Genomic DNA, 17,166 nt, shown 5'->3' on the forward strand with positions numbered 1-17,166 from the left:
GCAGATCAAATATCACAACATACTCTAACAGGATACCGACCTAACCGGTCACTAGCATAGCCTCACCCTACATACCAGGATACCGACCTTAACCAGGTCTCTGACGAATACCATCCTAACTACAAGGATGCAAACATATCAAAGCAATAACATAACAAAAGATACCCGGATCTCAATCCGATAAAAGGGCCGGCCTTGGTGCCTTAGACCCTATTGATATAGTGAGGATAACTCACCTCGAAACTGCCGGCTGAAAGGATAAGGTCCTGCTGCGCCAAACTCCGACACGAACTCCTCCACTGAACACCAAAACACTCAACTCAATAAATACCCTTAATTACCAAAATACCCCTGGAAGACAACTGGTTAACCCTTGGTCAAAGTTAAAGTCAAAGTCTACCCCTGACTGACTCTACTCGGCGAGTCAACCCAATGACTCGCCGAGTCCTCATACACAGAACCTCCTTCGCTTCGCGGCACAACTCGCCGAGTCACCCCGAGACTCGCCGAGTCCAACAACTTTAAGTTCACTCGCACCCAACTCACTGAGTCATCCCTTGACTCACCGATTCTCGACTCAACCAGAAAAATATTGGGACTCTTCGACAAGACTCGCCAAGTCCAAGAACAGACTCGCCGAGTCTAAGGATATCTTCAACCTACTCGCCGAGTTGTTCATCCAACTCGTCGAGTTCCAGCTCATCTTCAAGCAACTCGTCGAGTCCACCCATGTGACCCGCCGAGTACCACCGGGTCTGAATCCATACAGAAGCTTTCCAAGCCATGCAGATGATCCAAATGATAGATCTACTTCTCCTAAGGCCATCCATCACGTAAAGTGGAAATCTTTATGTGAATCCAAGAAGATCTAGGAATTTTTACTCTAGGGTTTGGGGTTTGGGACAAGATAGCTCCATCAACAACGCAAGAACAGGGACTTTAATGCTCTTAAGACCTTCTCCACTCTAGATCTGAGGTAGCAACCTCAAATCTATCCTTCAAACTCAAGATGCTACAAATCTAAGCTTCCCACACAACCCCAAAATGAAGAATCTAGAATAACACAGCCCAAGAACGAGATATTACCTCAAAATGAAGCCTCCAACAACAAGAGATCCGAATCAAAACAAAGCCCTTTGATCCAAGCCTCATCTCCTTCAAGATTTCTTCAACAAACACCTCCCCAAGCTCCAAATGGACTCCAATCTTCCACAATCACGCTTTCTAGGGTTTCTGGACTTCAAGGGGGATCAAAGAGGCTGGGGAGAGGGTGTAATGTTCTTTAAATAGGGCTCATTCCATGGATTTAGGGTTTTCTCAACTCAGCACCTACTCGCCGAGTCCATCTTTGGACTCGCCGAATAGGCCACTTGACACGCGATCAAAGTCGCGACCCTACTCGCCGAGTCCATCCATGGACTCGCCGAGTCGCCCTTCAAGATTTACTCTTTTAGCCCTTCAACTCTACTCTTGCTATTCCGGGATGTTACACACGGAACACCATAACAGAGCATCACAATGTCCAGCCTCTACCACTTATTCCCTCACTCCCAGCACCATACACATACATCAATACATTTCCTCTGAATCCCATAATAATTTACTATTTCACTCAATGCGTAACTTCTGTGCATCCAAACACTCAATTGGAATACAAGGAAGGCGCTAACTCTTCAGAACACACTGATGATCCTCCGAAACCCTTTCCACTACTGCTTAAAATCCAAGCAAGAATACACATCCTTGCCCGGGAGTTGGCTACTCAACAATCTTCTACCCATATTTCAACCCAGAAGTTCTCAACTGCCCATACCATCATTACGAGTCTTCCGCTTGAAACGACTCTGACCACCACCAGATTCCTGACCATTGATTACCCGCCATGGAGACACCCATCCTTTTCTCAGACATATACCACATGCATTATCTCGCTCTGCACCTTTTCTTGATCACCAGTGACCCTGATCTCATGAATTCAAGTCGCAGGTTTCTGTATCCAATCCCCTAACCGCTCTTGCACAAATCTCTGGTTCTCTCGATAAACCACCCGGTTCTCCCCCACTTAGGGTTCGAACCATCACTATCTGACACATCAACAATCTCACAAACTATTTTCACCAGCAATAGCGTACCTACCCCTGGAAAGTGCTACGCAACGCCCGATAATCCCCTTTAAGGAAATCAATCGATCTCATATACTCTGAACCTCAGATGAAATCCTCAAGAACTTCTCGTCACGACTACCTCTAGTCGTTCCAAGTCTCGTACCAATCCAAAACCAAACAACTCAACTATCCAATGACATCACTGACTCATAGACTGCACCACGAAATCATCATACTCACCCACCTTGACTCATCAACCGAAGTTCCATCACATGGATCTTTCCAAGAACAAGGATCCACTCCCATATTCATACCCAACATAGATAGAAAAACCACTGCACTAATAAACTCGACTGGACTCCCAACTGATACCTCTACAATACGCCCTACTATACTCAAATAGGTGTAACGTGGTCCTCGACTATCTTAGTCCCAACTGACGATCTGCTCATTGTAAATTACTACCTCGCGGCACACATGCTACCTGATACTCTGATGGAAAATCATCCTCAATGACAACCTGCAGGGTTTACCCCCCCCCCCCCCCCCAATCCAAAACTTAAACATCAAGCCTCTTATGTTTCGTACACGAACATAAATAGCACCACCCAGGTCATAAAAGGTGACGTCTGATTGATCAACTCAGACCGAAATTCTCCCCTCCCTCTGGCTCCTTACCAAAATACTCTGAGAGGCTCTCGACCTCCCTCTCAAGGGATGTCTCTTCGAACTCAATAATGGTCCTGTAAGGTTGATCCTTATAATATGATGATGTTTGAGACTGATGACTCAACATCAGCGTCAGCGTATTAATTGCTCAATGTGTAGTTTCGTATTCAGAATTTTTGTAACAAATTTGGTACTTATCTAGTTTCCATAGTTTTCTTCTATTAGTCAGTTGGTATATCCCTGATTTGTAGGGATTGCCTAGATTAGTTCTATATAGTCTTTTGTATAAGTTTGTAAAAGAGCATCTTTCACAAACCCTAATAGCCGCTTTGTGCATTCGATAATCTCTTTGTGAGATTATCGTTCTTAGTGAAAGTTTATCTTCGTGAATCCTCGTTGTTCTGGTTTATAGTCATTGTTTGATAATTTGTTTGATCTTAGGAACTTCCAATTGGTATCAGAGCAGTGCTCTCTTATCAAACAAACGACTTCATCGTCTTCTTCTTTAAATTCATCAAATCATTCTTCTACTAAAATTCCTCCATTTGATGAAACCAATTTTGCTATGTGGAAAATCAAAGCTCTCTATGCATTGGATTCTGTAGATGAAGACATGTTGGATATCGTCAATGATGGTCCATATGTTCTGATGTATCAGCCCTTGAAAAACAGTGCTCCTGAGGGTGCATGAAGAAGACACCTAGGGAGAAATGGACAACATATGATAAAAGAAAGAATGGTCTAGATGTACGTGCTCGGGATGCAATCAGCTATGCTTTTCCATATAATGTCTTTGGGCTAGTTCAGAACTGCATATCAGCAAAAGAAATGATGGACACGCTGACTGTGTCTTTTGAAGGCACTGAGGAAGTCAAGCCCACTTAGATAAATGATCTAAATAGAAGGTATGAACATTTCTTTGCAAAGAAAGGTGAAACCCTGACTCAAACCTTCAACAGGTTTAATACTCTTGTTAATGATCTGCAGAGACTAGATCAATTAAAGCATCAAACTGTTCTAGTGCAGAAGTTTTTGGATTCTCTGGGTGCAGGTTGGGAGAATCGTGTTGATGTGCTGAAAAATAGTGAGAAGATCAGTACCATGGATTTACAAAGTCTCTATGGAAACCTTCGATACTATGAGGAATCCAAGCTCCAAAGAAAGGAGCTGATGAAGGATGCTCAGCGTGAGTCATCAGTGTCATTATTTTCAAACAAAAAGCAAGTGTCAGAGTCAAACACTGAAAACCATTCAGACACTGATTCTTCTAAAAGTGAGACTGATGATATGGAAAAGGTAGATGCTAGTGCTGCTTTCATTGTGAAGACTTTTGAGAAATTAGGCCGTAATTTCTCAAAGTTTCAGAAGAGGATGGATGGGAAATCTTCTAAAAAGTTAGATGCCATCAAGAAACATGTTACCGAAAAGAAAGGCAAAGCTCAGTGCTTTAACTGTGGTAACACTGATCATTTTGCAAAAGAATGCAAGCAAAGAAGAACCCAAAGCTCGGAGGAATACTGGAAGAAGAAGTACAATAAGTTGGTTAACAATCTGAAAGCAGAGAACTTGGAACATAAAGTTCTTGTCGCTGAATAAGAAAAATGGAAGACTGATGAGGAGTCATCAGATGATGAAGTTAAATGCATGATGGCTAAGATAGAAGATACTGATGAATGTGAAGTCAGCAACAATTCGTTTGATGTTGATATGTCTGATGCAGTTGAAAACTCCAGAAAGCACAACACTGATTCCCCTTCAATGTATCAGGTTCAATATTTTGTTTCCTATTCAATGAATGAAAAAATAAATATGTTTGAGTATTTGGGTGTTCTTAATTCTAAGAAGAATCAAATCATAAGAGATATGCATAATCAAATTGATCTTCTTAAAACTGAACTATCCTTGAAAAATAACATTATTGACACTACTCAGGAAAATCTAAGAGTTACTAGTTTATCAAATTCCTCGCTATCTACTGAAATCGATAAAGTTAAAGACCTCTTGAACAAAGAACAAAATGTGCTAAAACTCTGGGCTAAATCTCACAAAAATGCTAATTATGTCATTTCTGCTCAAATACCTCATTCATGTGTGAAAATCCTTGGGGGAAATTTTGCTGAAGCTAAAAAAGTTTTTAAATCTCAAGAAAAAGAATCTGAATTTTATTCCATGAATGAATTGAAAGATAGTTTCAAAAACAAATTTATCAGCAACACTTTTGTTAATCAGAGTCTCATTGGTGAATACTGTGTTACTAATTCTAATGGTGTTATTGAGTGTAATACTAAAATTACCAGAATTGATCCTACTTCTTACCCTGCACATCTTGAGAGACCAACTCCTCTCACTGAAAATATTATCGCATTTCCTATCTCAAATGGAGTGTTTCATGTTGTTCATGAACATCTTAAACATTATCATGATTGCAGTGTTTCAGTGCATAAGTCTAAATCTGATATTGATGTCAGCTCCTTATCCATCACTGATCATAGTTCTTCTGACACTGAATTCAGTTGTAATTCAATGTCAAATAAAAGGACTCAAAGTTCACTTGGTGAATCTTTCAAATCCAAATGTGTTAAATCTAGAAATCTGCTCACCAAGAAAAACTTTGGTACTAGATTTTGTTACAGATGTGGTGACACCTCTCACAATATTAGTGAATGCAAGTTTGATAAAACATCGTTAAAAGCTGACAACATCAAAGTTAGAAATGAAAGATGGACTCTTAAATCAAATTCTTTGAACTGTCTTCCTAAAGAGTGTTATAATATATTTTCAAATAACTTTGTGAATGACCCATCTTACAATGGGTCAGTGTGTTCTAACTAGTTTCTCAACACTGCAGGGTCAAGAGCATCTTTGGTACTTAGACAGCGGTTGCTCAAGACATATTACAGGATCCAAGTCTCTCCTGTAAGACTATGTCAAGAAAACTGGTCCTGCAGTAACATACGGAGACAATGGAAAGGGGTTTACTAAAGGATATGGGAAGATCAAGTGCAATAATGTGGTGTTTCAGAATGTTTCATATGTGAAGGGTCTCAAACACAATCTTATCTCAATTAGCCAATTGTGTGATGCTGATTATGAAGTTCATTTTACAAAGAACAAAGGAAGAGTCATCAACACTGACAAGAACATTGTACTCTCAGCAAGTAGAAAAGATGATATATATGTTCTTGACAAGTTCTCAAGTGAAAAGGCACTGATGCAATGTTTCTTTACCAAGTCTCAAACCAATCTCAGCTGGATTTGGCACAAAAGGTTCTCTCACTTGAACTTTAAGAATCTATCTAAAATATCCAATCAAGATCTAGTTAGAGGTCTCCCAAAATTCAGCTTTGTCAAAGACAAGATGTGCTCAGCATGTGAACAAGGAAAGCAAACTAAGTCATCATTCAAACCCAAGTCATGTTCTAGAATATCTGTTCCTCTTTATTTACTACACATGGACTTGTTTGGACCTATTCATGTTCATTCCCAAGGAGGAAATAAGTATACGCTGGTGGTTTTGGATGAGTTTACCCGATTTATGTGGGTGGCTTTCTTGAAGAAGAAAGGTCAAGCTGCACAGGAAATTATCTCACTGATTCAACAAAACGATATGTCTCAATGTTAAGCAGCTAAGGAGTGATCATGGCACTGAGTTCCGGAATTCGACTCTTGAAGACTTTTGTGATTTTAAAGTTATTGGGCAGAACTTTTCAGCTCTTCGCACGCCTCAACAAAATGGAGTTGCTGAACGAAGAAATCGAAAACTGATTGAGGCAGGAAGGACCTTAATGATTCATGCTGGTCTTCCTATGTCGTTTTGGGCTGAAGCTGTTAATACAAATGTTATACTCAGAATCGCTCTCTAATTCACAGGGTTCACAAGAAGACACCATATGAGATGCTGAAAGGTCGAAAGTCAGACGTATCCTTCTTTAACGTGTTTGGATTCATTTCTTATATTCTTAATCAGCGCGACCCCATATCAAAATTTGAGCCTTAGGCTGACAAAGGTATTTTTGTTGGATATTCATCTATTTCAAAGGCTTTTCGTGTTTTTCATGTGAACAGGCAATGCATTGAGGAATCCATTCATGTAAAGTTTGATGAAGAATACTACACTGATGAAAAAGTAGCTCATTCTCCTTCTATTTTTCAAGAGCTTCTCTCCTGTCCATTTGATGAAGTCTCACATACTGAAGAAGAAGCTGTCATTCCTTATCCCATCGTTCCAGACCCAAGTCCTGTCAATCAAGGCATTGCAGTCAGCACGACAACTTTTTTGTCAGTTGCTGATGAAACCCTTGAATCTGAAGACTCAACTGTAACTGATGTTCCTTTCATTGATAACTCTTCAGTGTCAAACTCATTTGAATTAGCTCCAGAACATCGAGATCACCCTGTTGATCAAATTATTGGAAATCTTCATGATGGTATCCAAACCAGATCTCGTGTATCTAATAATTTTTGCATGTATGTTAACTTTGTTTCAATGATCTTACCTGGCAAGATACACTCAGAACTTCAACACGCTGACTGGATTAAAGCCATGCAAGACGAGCTGAATGAGTTCAAAAGGCATAAGGTTTGGACTCTTGTTCCCAAACCATCAGGAAAGACCATCACAAGAACACGCTGGGTCTATCAAAACAAGGTTGATAAAGATGGTGTTATTACTCGTAACAAAGCAAGACTTGTTACGGGAAGACTTTTGCTCCAGTTGCTCGCATTGAAGCAATCAGATTGTTCCTTGCATATGCTTCATACATGAACTTCATTTTCTACCAGATGGATGTCAAAACAACATTTCTTCATGGTGTGTTAGAAGAAGAAGTGTTTCTCAAACAGCCCCCAGGCTTTGAAGACAAAGAGCACCCTGACTATGTGTACAAACTGGATAAAGCTGTATATGGGCTGAAGCAAGCTCCCAGGGCCTGGTATGAGACACTGACATCATATCTTGTTGAAAATGGCTACAGAAGAGGAGCAATTGATAATACACTCTTCATCAAAAACAAAGGCTCAGACATGATTCTTGCTCAAATCTATGTCGATGATATCATCTTTGGCTCGCCAAATGAGAAGTTGAGCAAGGAATTCGCTGAGATCTTGTCTCAAAGGTTCGAGATGAGCATGATGGGGAAGATGACCTTTTTCTTAGGTCTTGAGGTTCAGCAACAAAAATCAGGTATCTCAATTTGTCAAAGTAAGTATATTGTTGACATGCTTGTTAAGTACTCTCTCAGCAACTGCAAACCGATCTCTACTCCGGTGTCCAAGACTGATAAGCTACACGATGATCCCACCGGCACTGATGTTGATCACTCTCTTTATCGAGGAATGATTGGATCTCTTCTCTACCTCACTGCAAGTCGCCCTGATATCATGTTTGGAACCATTATATGTGCTAGATTTCAAGCTAATCCCAAGGAGTCTCATCTCATTGCAGTTAAATGCATTTTTTGATACTTAAAGGGCACTCAGAATTTGGCATTGTGGTACCCTCGTGACTCAGCACTTGAACTCTTTGGATACACTGATTCCGACTATACAGGATGCAACTTAGACAAGAAGAGCACGTCAGGTGGATGTTATTTCCTTGGAAATCGACTAATGAGTTGGTCTAGCAAGAAGCAAACCTCAGTAGCTATCTCCACTGCAGAAGCTGAGTATGTTGCAGTTGGGAGATGTTGTGCTCAGCTCTTATGGATTCAAAATTAGCTTTTAGACTATGGGCTTAAATTCACAAGGACTCCTATATACTATGATAACACTAGTGCCATTCAGATCACACAAAATCCTGTTCAGAACTCAAAGACAAAGTATATCGAGATCAGACATCACTTCATCAGAGACAATGTTGAGAAGGGCAAGGTTGTTCTAGAACATGTCAAGACTTCAGATTAACTAGCTGATATTTTCACCAAGTCCCTGGATACTCAAACTACTGCTCACATTACTGGAGAACTTGGAATGATCACTCTGGATTAAAAAAAAATTTACTAATGTTTGCTATTGTCTTATAAACTGATGTATTTTTTTTTTGCTGATGATGATGTGCTGATGATGTTTTCCATGCTGAGTACCTTGTATGATCTCTTATCTCTATCTCTTCTAGAAATCTTCTAAACTAAAGTCAAATGATTCACTGTATTAAACCATACACTGATAACAACTTGAAACTCTTTGCCGATGGTTAGACAAAACACCAAGATCTATGGCACGCAATTATCCCTTCTTACCAATCTCACACTGATTTTGTGATTCAGTGTGACAAAAGACATGCTGATGAGAGTCTAACAGTCTTTGTCGATGGTTAAACTAAAACACCAAGGTCTATCACACGCAACAATCCTCTCTTCACCTTCTTCTCACTCAATGTCTAATGATTCAGTAAGAACCACCACTCACTGATAAAGACTCAACACTCTGTGCCGATGGTTAGATAATTAACCCAGTATCTATCACACGCACCAACCACCTTGCTAACCCTAAACAAGCAAGTTGCAACCTTGAATTGATGACAAATTATCTTTCAGCATGTAACTTTTAGTGTCACTGATCTCAGCGCTTACGCAAACACTGATTGTCGTTTCCTCTTTATTACAACGGATTATTTTCAACGGCTATTTTTTCGGATTTGACAGTTTGTTAAGATACACAGTTATTTTCGAAAAAGATAATCATTACCTTTTTAAAAACCGTTTAATCCCATATTTAAACCTCATTCACCACCTCTCTCCTAAACTTTCCTCCCACAATTCAATTTTCCTTCTCTTTTCTTCAACACCCTAAAATCCAAACTCTCTTCAATGGCGGCATCACTATTTACTTTCTCCTCCACCTCAAGAAGAGTCATCCCAGCTCCAAACTCTCCTCCTCTTCCCATATACATCAAAGCCACAAATTTCGTCTTCAACCCTGATATACCAGATGTTCATCGCGGTCTTGGAATTGATGATTTTGGCAATTTTCTAGTATCTTGCAGACTTCGATATGCTATCAGTGAGGTTCCATCAGAGTTCTTTCCCGAACAAGTATGTGAGTTCTATTACACCGCAACAGTCAATAATGAAAACAACATCATCTCCGGCACTATTGGCTGTGGCTGTCGCTCAGTTTTCATCAACGCTGATCTCCTCCGTACTGCACTCAGGTTACCAATTTTTGAACCATTCTCTGAGCTTCCAACTATTGAACGCTGTCGACGCCTCTTTGACCAACTGGGCTATGATCACTCCAAGGCTGGTGCTCGACTAGCTCTCATTCTACATCAATGTATGACTCCTGGATGGAAGTTCTTCACCGAGGCACTTTGTAAGTGTGTAGGTCACAAATCTCGCAGTGGTGATCAATTGAGCTCTTTTGAGCAACAAGTGGTATGTTCACTTCTCCTCAACAAATGTGTTGATTATGGGGCTTTCTTCTTCGATCAGCTTGTCCAACTTCTTTGGGCCAATGTAAGAGTTGATCATGTTCCGTTTCCACGCTGGATTGCTCTTGTCCTGGATAAATTTCATGCTAAAGCCTATTACTCACACGTTGGAAACCCCATCCAATGCACACGCATGTCAGTACGAATGTATCCGGATGATCCACTGGCCAATGGCATCGGCATCTCTGATCGGATGCAAGAATGGATCGCAAATCCATATACCGTTCCTTCACTAAACGCTGACACTGACGAAGGAGATGCTGTTAACGATGAAGTTCATGCTGAAATACAAGTTGAAATACAAGAAGGTGGTCATATCTCCCCTCAACTTTCTCATAATACTATTTCTGTCACTGAAAGGGTTCATTCAGCTCATGGGGAGTCATCTGGTCAGGTGGAGCAACCATGTCAGGGGGAGCAGCATTGATCACAAGAAATTCCAGGTACTCAGCTCATTCAAATTCCAGCCTCAACGTTTAATGAGCTTCTTACACTGACTCGAGATATGAGTCGGTGTCTTCTACGTATTGAGGCTGATGTAAACCAACAGAAGAGAGTTATTCTGTCAACTCCTTCCCCTGGCCCAAATGATGATGATGGTCAAAAAGGGGCAGAAACTGATTCTGTTGATAGAACCGAGCCACCACAGCCTGAGCACGAGTCTAAGAGACTAGCAGAAACTGAAAAGCCTACTGAAGAATGTGAACATGATGATGAGTGTCAGATGCTGGACATGAACTTCATAGATCCCACTGTGCCAGTTCAAGGTGAAAACTCAGATGTAGTTAGTGAGGATCCTGTTCCTTTATGTCGAAAGCAAAAGGAAGCAAATACTGAATCATCTGATTCACATGCTGATACTTCTCCTCCTAGCAATAAACATAATTCCATTGTTAGCATATCAAATCTGGTAGCTGAATGGAATATGACCCCTGATCAAGTTAAGCAAATCCTTGATGAAGCCAACAAAGCTCAACTTCTAAAGAATATTGCTCAAGCTGATGAATCTCTCATTCAGCACAAACTTCAGACAATGGGATCCTTTAAAGCTCAAATGCAAAGGTTTCTAGAATATCAGTCCAAAATTGAATCTTCACAACCTCCTTCTAGTAGCAGTAAGTCAAGGACTGATAGTGTTCTTGACAGAATTGATCGCAAAAGGTTTCAAAATGTTTTCAAACGAAGAATAAGCAATGACAAGATCATCAAAGTTAAAACCTCAAAACCTCGTGACGAGAAAATCCTAACTTTGCTGATCACTCATCAAGGTCCTCAACATCCATACACTGAAGTTATAAAGAGAGACTAGATGATTAGATACGGATACTCTGAATGGATGGAACTTCTCGAGTTGGCATCCAAGAAAACTTCAGCTCTTTCTTCAGAACTGACCTGTGCTCTTCACTTACTGATCAAGAAAGTTCAGCGTCTTGATCTTGCTCCTACAGAGCGTCCTCAGCAGCAAGGCCCAAGTTCCTCAGTTCCAAGAATCAGAAAAACTAGATTTCAAGTTGATGGTGAAGATGTATTGGTTCTAAATTTTAGTGCTGAAGAAATAAACAACTCTCTTCCTATTGGTGTTGAGCCAGTTCAACATAAGTTCATCTCTGTTCCTGAACATGGAATGTTTTATCTTGATTAGAACGGAAAAATGTGTTTTCAGCATACTACAGAAATTCCAAGGGCTCCAACAGATCTTCTTGTTGGTTTAAGACAAATGTGCATGAGTCATCAAGATCTCTCTAGAGAGTTTCATATACTGATTGCCATAGAGTTACTAAATAGAAGACAGGAGCTGCTAGATAGTCCTTACTGGCTAGTGAAAGTAGAAGCTGAAGCAGAGTATGAAGAATTTTTGTCCAGGGGTGTTCTAGTCTAGCTAGTTTTGAACATCATCATATTGGGGGAGATTGTAAGGTCGAACCTTATAATATGATGATGTTTGAGACTGATCACTCAGCATCAGCGTATGACTCAGTGTCAGCGTCAGCGTATTAATTACTAAGTGTATAGTTTCATATTCAGAATTTTTTGTAACAGATTTGGTACTTATCTAGTTTCCATAGTTTTCGTCTATTAGTCAGTTGGTATATCCCTGATTTGTAGGGATTGCCTAAAGCCCATAGCGTCCAATCTCTACCTCATCAATCATGATCGGATAACCAAAGAACCACGAGCATCATTCACTACGAACCATGGTACTCATCCCATGACATCTCTTCTTAATATGCTCTAGTGTGTGGTACATGACCCATAGCATCATTCCTCCATCTGCTCCGATGTATGGTACTCGAACCATAACATCACTCCTCCATCCACTTCGATGTATGGCACTCGAACCATAACTGCACTCCTCAATCTGCTCCGATGTATGGTACTCGAACCATAACATCAATCATCCATTTGCTCCGATGTATGGTACTCGAACTGTAACAACGCAAATTTTCAAACAAATTTTCCATTTCAAATAAAGTGACTTTATTCAAACTAAATATAATTATTCCAAGTTTTAGGTCAAAACACAATCATAAAATCCCCAAGATCTCAAAATATCGAACAGTGTGTACGCATCACGTCGGCGCCTTCCCACGGTCCTCGCTAGTACCTGAAACACATACATAACAACTGTAAGCATAAATGCTTAGTGAGTTCCCCAGTATACTACTTACACATATACGCCTTTCCAGGCCCTGACCTTTCGGTCCACAACACAACGCCTTCCGGCCCGTAACATAATCGCCTTCCAGCCCATAACATATTCGCCTTCCGGCCCATAACATATTGCCTTCCGGCCCATAACATATTGCCTTCCGGCCCATAAAACATACACAGCACATTTAATAATTAACTTACCACATATGGAACATATATCACATATCATATCCGACCTTCCGGTCACACAGTCAAACCCTTCCGGGTATAGTATAGTGAGAAGACTCACCTCGTGAATATGGAAAGCTAGCAACTCCTGAAATCACTCGTACTCGATCCGCCGAGCTACAGACTCCCTATAATATCATATATCCCTTATTAACACTTTTATCATTCAAGACAACTTCCCTTAAGAAATCACATGTAGGTCAACTCTGGTCAACGGTCAACGGTCAACTTGACCGGACTCGGTGAGTGCTATGGCGACTCGGCGAGTCTAGACGTCTTCACCAATTCCCTAATGTTCCCTTTCTACTCGTTGAGTATCCTTCTTGACTCAACGAGTTCCTCGTGGAAGAATCGCGGGGCCACCCCGACTCCACTCGCCGAGTCTGAAGAACAGCTCGACGAGTCCCAGTTATTCTCCAAGCTACTCGCCGAGTCTGTTCATTGGACTCGGCGAGTCCATGCCATGCAGTCGATCAAACTGCTTCCTAAGATTAGTATTGTCCCGACCATTCATAGATCTGGTCCTCCTAAGCTGGTCCATCACGTAAGGCCTTCATTTAGGTGCTCATGCTACACCCCAAGACTTATAATTTACATTTTGACTTAAGGAATAAGGATTCCAATCCAAAACCTCTCTTAATTCCCGAAATGCACAGGCATGGGACATTCTGGACCTCTAAAGGTCCCAATACAGGGTTCCAATCGTTTGGGGACTAAGGTACATTCAATCTAGCCACCAAAAGGGTTCCATAAACCCTAAATCCATATACACATCAACATGGAAGAGTGTAATTCGATTTATTACCTGAATAACGTGTTCTCTGCGTCCCCAAACCTCAGAATGTGATTCTCTTGCTGTTCCTTTAGCAAAGCCCTTCTCTTCCTTGCACAACAACTCTTCCAAACTCAACAATGATCTTCAATCCTTGCTCCAGATGCGCACAATCGGTTTAGGGTTCTTCTCAGTAGGCTAAAACGGACAATGACGGCCTATAAGTCCATTTTATACGTTCCAAAACCAAACGGCTAGGGTTTCCGCTGAACAGCGCAGACTCGCCGAGTCCATATCTGGACTCGTCGAGTACAGTCGCGAACCTGCGACCAAGTCTGTGGTCCTACTCGGCGAGTCTGGCTCCAACTCGCCGAGTCCCCTCTTAAAACACCCCAAAAACATAATTATAACAATACCTGAAATTCCGGGCTGTTACAACTCTCCCCCACTAGGACTAGACTTCGCCCTCAAAGTCTCACTCTACAAATAACTCCGGATGCTGCTCCCGCATCTCACGCTCCGGCTCCCAAGTCATCTCCGATCCTTTCCGGTGTTGCCACTGAACCAACACCAGAGGTACCTCCTTGTTCCTCAGAACCTTGATCTTCCGATCCCTGATGGCCACTGGTCTCTCGGCGTAATTCAGGCTCGCATCCACCTGAATATCCTCTAATGGAACCACCGCCGATTCATCGGCTATACACTTCCTCAACTGCGATACATGAAAAGTATTGTGGATCTGTCCCAACTCTGCTGGCAACTCCAACCGATAGGCTACCCGGCCTACCCTTGCAATCACACGAAATGGACCTATAAACCGGGGCCCCAACTTGCCCCTCTTCCTGAACCGGATCACTCCTTTCCAAGGAGAAACCTTCAGGAGAACGAAGTCGCCAACCTGAAATTCAAGCTCGGACCGGCGTCTGTCCGCATAACTCTTCTGTCGGCTCTGGGCGGTCAATAACCTTTGTCTAACCTACTGAATCTGCTCTGTCGTCTGAAGTACGATCTCTGTACTGCCCATCACTCTCTGTCCCACCTCTCCCCAGCAAATGGGGGTCCGACACCTCCTACCATACAACAACTCAAAAGGTGGCATACAAATGCTCGAGTGATGGTTTTTGTTGTAGGAAAACTCTGCCAAGGGTAAATACACATCCCAGCTACCCCCGAAATCTAACACACACGCTCGAAGCATGTCCTCCAGTGTCTGAATCGTCCGCTCGCTTTGACCGTCTGTTTGGGGATGGTATGCGGTACTAAAATGCAGTTTAGTACCCAGCTCCTCATGGAATTTCTTCCAGAACCTGGAAGTGAAGCGTACATCACGGTCCGAAACAATCGAGATCGGCACTCGATGCCGAGATACTACTTCCCTCACGTATATCTCCGCCAACTTCTCTGCTGATGAACTCTCGCTGATGGCAAGGAAGTGTGCACTCTTCGTCAACCTATCCACAATCACCCAAATTGCATCGACTCCCCTGGCAGTTCTCGGTAATTTGGTGATGAAATCCATAGTAATCTGTTCCCACTTCCACTCAGGAATCTCCAAAGGCTGCAACTTGCCATGCGGTTTCTGGTGCTCGGCCTTAACTCTACGGCAGGTCAAGCACCTCTCAACGAACCAGGCGACGTCTCTCTTCATACAGGGCGACCAGTATTCCTTCCTCAAGTCCAAATACATTTTCGTAGCACTGGGATGGATCGAGAATTTCAATCTGTGAGCCTCTTCCATCAAAGTAGCACGCGTACCGCCCACGAACGGTACCCAAATCCGACCTTGAAACGTCAGAAGTCCTCGACCATCCTTAACGAACTCTGAAATTAACCCAACGACTCGCTCTTTCTTCTGCATATCGGATCTCACAGCCTCGGCCTGTACCCCACGAATAGCATCCAATACCGGAGTCATCACCGTCAGTCTCAGACATACATCTCGCAATGGAGTGCTCTCCGCCCTGTGGCTCAATGCATCGGCTACCACATTAGCCTTGCCCGGGTGGTACAGGATTTCACAATCATAATCCTTGACCACATCCAACCACCTCCTCTGACGCATATTTAGGTTGGGCTGATCCATCAAATACTTCAAACTCTTATGGTCCGTGTATATCGTACATCGAACCCCATATAGGTAGTGACGCCAAATCTTGAGAGCGAACACTACTGCCCCTAACTCTAAATCGTGCGTGGGATATCTCGCCTCATGAAGCTTTAGCTGCCTCGATGCATAAGCTATCACATGACCTCTCTGCATCAACACTGCACCCAGTCCCAAAATCGATGTGTCGCAATATACGACAAAATCTTCCATCCCTTCCGGGAGAGCTAACACGGGGGCTTCGCACAATCTCTGGCGAAGTGTCTCGAAGGACGTCTGTTGCTCGGGTCCCCATGAGAATGCAACACCCTTCCGGGTCAATCTGGTGAGCGGCACTGCGATCTTGGAGAAGTCCTTAATAAACCTCCGATAGTACCCCGCCAACCCAAGGAAACTCCTGATCTCAGAAGGTGACTTCGGTACCTCCCAACTCATCACAGCCTCCACCTTGGCCGGATCGACCAATATCCCTGCCTGATTAACAACATGTCCAAGAAATTGGACCTCCCGCAACCAGAAGTCACATTTGGAGAACTTTGCATATAGCATCTCCGACCTTAGTACCTCAAGGACCTCTCGCAAATTTCCCTCATGCTGCTCACTAGATCGCGAATACACTAGGATGTCGTCGATAAATACAATCACAGACCGATCCAGCATCGGCCTGCATACCCTGTTCATGAGGTCCATGAACACCGTCGGGGCATTGGTGATCCCGAAAGGCATCACCACAAACTCGTAATGCCCATATCGCGTCCTAAATGTTGTCTTCTGGACGTCCTCATCCCGCACTCTTACCTGATGGTACCCTGACCTCAGATCGATCTTGGAAAACCAAGATGCCCCTTGCAACTGATCGAATAAATCATCGATCCTCGGTAACGGGTAACGGTTCTTGACCGTCACTTTGTTCAACTCCCGGTAATCAATGCACATCCGGTGTGAACCATCCTTCTTCTTGAAAAACAGAATCGGTGCTCCCCACGGCGAGCTGCTCGGCCGAATAAATCGCTTCCCCAGCAACTCCTGGAGTTGCGAGGACAACTCTTGCATCTCTGGAGGTGCGAGACGATAAGGCACCTTCGCAATAGGCGCAACCCCCGGAATCAGGTCGATACCAAACTCTACTTGCCTCACAAGAGGTACTCCCAGTAGCTCCACGGGAAAAACGTCTGGAAACTCGCGCACTACTGGGACCTCCTCCACT

Source organism: Lactuca saligna, chromosome 8, assembly GCF_052625555.1.
Source record: "Lactuca saligna cultivar CGN05327 chromosome 8, ASM5262555v1, whole genome shotgun sequence".
Classification (NCBI taxonomy): Eukaryota; Viridiplantae; Streptophyta; class Magnoliopsida; order Asterales; family Asteraceae; genus Lactuca; species Lactuca saligna.